Below are 4,864 nucleotides of genomic sequence, written 5' to 3'. Positions count from 1 at the left end.
GTAGGGGGCAGGGGGAGGTTTTGGGGCTGGAGGATGTTACAGAGATAGGGAGGGGTGAGGGGCCATGGAGGGATTTGTAAACAAGGATGAGAATTTTGAAATCGAGGTGTTGATTAATTACACCCGGGACATGGAGCGAGGCTGCCTCCTGGTGGTGAGTTACTGAATTACACCCGGGACATGGAGCGAGGCTGCCTCCTGGTGGTGAGTTACTGAATTACACCCAGGACATGGAGCGAGGCTGCCTCCTGGTGGTGAGTTACTGAATTACACCCAGGACATGGAGCGAGGCTGCCTCCTGGTGTGTAACTGAATTACATCCAGGACATGGAGCGAGGCTGCCTCCTGGTGGTGACTTACTGAATTACATCCAGGACAAGGAGCTAGGCTGCCTCCTGGTGGTTACTTACTGAATTACACCCAGGACATGGAGCGAGGCTGCCTCCTGGTGGTGAGTTACTGAATTACATCCAGGACAAGGAGCTAGGCTGCCTCCTGGTGGTGAGTTACTGAATTGTAACCGGGACATGGAGCGAGGCTGCCTCCTGCTGGTGAGTTACTGAATTACATCCAAGACAAGGAGCGAGGCTGCCTCCTGGTGGTGAGTTACTGAATTACACCCGGGACAAGGAGCATTGCTGCCTCCTGCTGGTGAGTTACTGAATTACATCCAGGACATGGAGCGAGGCTGCCTCCTGGTGGTGAGTTATTGAATTACACCCGGGACAAGGAGCGTTGCTGCCTCCTGGTGGTGAGTTACTGAATTACACCCGGGACAAGGAGCGAGGCTGCAGCCTGGTGGTGAGTTACTGAATTACAACCGGGACAAGGAGCATTGCTGCCTCCTGGTGGTGAGTTACTGAATTACACCCAGCGCATGGAGCGAGGCTGCCTCCTGGTGGTGAGTTACTGAATTACACCCAGGACATGGAGCGAGGCTGCCTCCTGGTGGTGAGTTACTGAATTACACCCAGGACATGGAGCGAGGCTGCTCCTGGTGGTGAGTTACTGAATTACACCCAGGACATGGAGCAAGGCTGCCTCCTGGTGACAGATACCCGAGGTGAGATGAGGGTAAAAATAGGCAGCAATTTGTTGTGATTGGGAATGGGCTGCCTGAAAGGGCGGTGGAAGCAGATTCAGCAGCAAGTTTCAAAATACAATCAGATAATACGTGAAAAGGAAATAATTGCAGGGCAATGGTGAAAGAGCAGTGTGTGGTGGGAGTGGGGTAATTGGAGAGCTCCACCAAAGTGCCTTGGTGTAATACAATAACTCACCACCAGGAGGCAGCATTAATCCAAGTTCTTGATGTAATACAACAACTCACCGCCAGGAGGCAGCATTAATCCAAGTTCTGGGTGTAATACAACAACTCACGACCAAGAGGCAGCATTAACCCAAGCTCTGGGTGTAATACAATAACTCACCACCAGGAGGCAGCATTAACCCAAGTTTTGTGTGTAATACAATAACTCACCACTAGGAGGCAGCATTAATCCAAGTTCTGCGTGTAATACAATAACTCACCACCAGGAAGCAGCATTAACCCAAGTTCTGGGTGTAATACAATAACTCACCACCAGGAGGCAGCATTAATCCAAGTTCTGGGTGTAATACAATAACTCACCACCAGGAGGCAGCATTAACCCAAGTTCTGCATGTAATACAATAACTCACCACCAGGAGGCAGCATTAACCCAAGTTCTGCGTGTAATACAATAACTCACCACCAGGAGGGAGCATTAAACCAAGTTCTGGGTGTAATACAATAACTCACCACCAGGAGGCAGCATTAACCCAAGTTCTGGGTGTAATACAATAACTCACCACCAGGATGCAGCATTAACCCAAGTTCTGGGTGTAATATAATAACTAATCGGGTTGTCCCTGCCCTGTCAGCCTTGTCTCAGTGGGCAACACTCTCGCCTCTGAGTCAGAAGGTTGTGGGTTTGAGTCCCACTCCAGGGACTGGAGCAAATAAATCCAGGCTGACACTCCCAGTGCAGTTCTGAGGGAGTGCCTCACTGTCGGAGGGGCAGTACTGAGGAAGTGCCGCACTGTCGGAGGGGCAGTACTGAGGGAGTGCTGCACAGTCAGAGGGGCAGTACTGAGGGAGCGCCTCACTGTCGGAGGGGCAATACTGAGGGAGTGCCTCACTGTCGGAGGGGCAATACTGAGGGAGTGCCGCACTGTCGGAGGGGCAGTACTGAGGGAGCGCCTCACTGTCGGAGGGGCAATACTGAGGGAGTGCCGCACTGTCGGAGGGGCAGTACTGAGGGAGTGCCGCACTGTCGGAGGGGCAGTACTGAGGGAGTGCCGCACTGTCGGAGGGGCAGTACTGAGAGAGTGCCGCACTGTCGGAGGGGCAGTACTGAGGGAGTGCCGCACTGTCGGAGGGGCAGTACTGAGGGATTTTTTGAGAATGTAACTAGTGGAGTGGACAAGGGAGAACCAGTGGATGTGGTGCATTTGGACTTTCAAAAGGCTTTTGACAAGGTCCCACACAAGAGATTGGTGTACAAAATTAAAGCACATGGTATTGGGGGTAATGTACTGACGTGGAGAGAGAACTGGTTGGCAGACAGGAAGCAGAGAGTCGGGATAAACGGATCCTTTTCAGAATGGCAGGCAGTGACTAGTGGAGTGCCGCAGGGCTCAGTGCTGGGACCCCAGCTATTTACAATATACATCAATGATTTGGATGAAGGGATTGAGTGTAATATTTCCAAGTTTGCAGATGACACTAAGCTGGGTGGCGGTGTGAGCTGTGAGGGGGACGCTAAGAGGCTGCAGGGTGACTTGGACAGGTTAGGTGAATGGGCAAATACATGGCAGATGCAGTATAATGTGGATAAATGTGAGGTTATCCACTTTGGGGGCAAAAACAGGAAGGCAGAATATTATCTGAATGGCGGCAGATTAGGAAAAGGGGAGGTGCAACGAGACCTGGGTGTCATGGTACATCAGTCATTGAAAGTTGGCATGCAGGTACAGCAGGCGGTGAAGAAGGCAAATGGTATGTTGGCCTTCATAGCGAGAGGATTTGAGTATAGGAGCAGGGAGGTCTTACTGCAGTTGTACAGGGCCTTAGTGAGGCCTCACCTGGAATATTGTGTTCAGTTTTGGTCTCCTAATCTGAGGAAGGACATTCTTGCTATTGAGGGAGTGCAGCGAAGGTTCACCAGACTGATTCCCGGGATGGCAGGACTGACATATGAGGAGAGACTGGATCAACTGGGCCTGTATTCACTGGAGTTTTGAAGGATGAGAGGGGATCTCATAGAAACATATAAAATTCTGTCGGGATTGGACAGGTGAGATGCAGGAAGAATGTTCCCGATGTTTGGGAAGTCCAGAACCAGGGGTCACAGTCTAAGGATAAGGGGTAGGCCATTTAGGACCGAGATGAGGAGAAACTTCTTCACTCAGAGAATTGTGAACCTGTGGAATTCTCTACCACAGAGAGTTGTTGGGACCAGTTCATTGGATATATTCCAGAGGGAGTTAGATGTGGCCCTAACGGCTAAAGGGATCAAGGGGTATGGAGAGAAAGCAGGAAAGGGGTACTGAGGGAATGATCAGCCATGATCTTATTGAATGGTGGTGCAGGCTCGAAGAGCCGAATGGCCTACTCCTGCACCTATTTTCTATGTTTCTATGTTTCTATGTTACTGAGGGAGCGCTGCACTGTCAGAGGGGCAGTATTGAGGGAGTGCCGCACTGTCGGAGGGACAGTACTGAGGGAGCGCTGCACTGTTGGAGGGACAGTACTGAGGGAGTGCCGCACTGTCGGAGGGACAGTACTGAGGGAGCGCTGCACTGTCGGAGGGGCAGTACTGAGGGAGCGCCGCACTGTCGGAGGGGCAGTATTGAGGGAGTGCCGCACTGTCGGAGGGACAGTACTGAGGGAGCGCTGCACTGTTGGAGGGACAGTACTGAGGGAGCGCTGCACTGTCGGAGGGACAGTACTGAGGGAGCCCTGCACTGTCGGAGGGACAGTACTGAGGGAGCCCCGCACTGTCGGAGGGACAGTACTGAGGGAGCGCCGCACTGTCGGAGGGACAGTACTGAGGGAGCGCTGCACTGTCGGAGGGGCGGTACTGAGGGGGCGCCGTACTGTCGGAGGGGCAGTACTGAGGGAGTGCCGCACTGTCGGAGGGGCAGTACTGAGGGAGTGCCCCACTGTCGGAGGGGCAGTACTGAGCGAGTGCCGCACTGTCGGAGGGTAAGTACTGAGGGAGCCCCGCACTGTCGGAGGGGCAGTACTGAGGGAGAGACGCACTGTCGGAGGGGCAGTACTGAGGGAGTGCCGCACTGTCGGAGGGGCAGTACTGAGGGAGTGCTGCACTGTCGGAGGGGCAGTACTGAGGGAGTGCCGCACTGCCGGAGGTGCCATCTTTCGGATGAGACGTTAAACCGAGGCCCCGTCTGCTCTCAGGTGGATGTAAAAGATCCCAGGGCACTATTTGGAAGAAGAGCAGGGGAGTTCTCCCCGGTGTCCTGGGCCCAATATTTATCCCTCGACCAACATAACAAAAACAGATGATTGGGTCATTATCACATCGCTGTGTGTGGGATCTTGCTGTGCACAAATTGGCTGCCGCGTTTCCCACAATGCAACAGTGAGCACACCCCAAAAGTACGTCATTGGCCGTAAAGTGATCGAGGCGTCCGGTGGCCGTGAAAGGCGCTATATAAATGTACGTCTTTCTTTCTTCTTGTATCTAACCCGTGCTGGACCTGCCCTGGGAGTGTACGGTGCAGGTGCTATATAAATATAAGTTGTTGTTGTGTTTGATGGGATCCTGTAATAGCCTCCCTGGCCCTGCAGGGGGCGCTTTACACTGCATCCATCGCCTCA

Source organism: Pristiophorus japonicus, unplaced genomic scaffold, assembly GCF_044704955.1.
Source record: "Pristiophorus japonicus isolate sPriJap1 unplaced genomic scaffold, sPriJap1.hap1 HAP1_SCAFFOLD_1307, whole genome shotgun sequence".
In the NCBI taxonomy this organism is placed as follows: Eukaryota; Metazoa; Chordata; class Chondrichthyes; family Pristiophoridae; genus Pristiophorus; species Pristiophorus japonicus.
Note: the sequence above shows the minus strand (reverse complement) of the source record.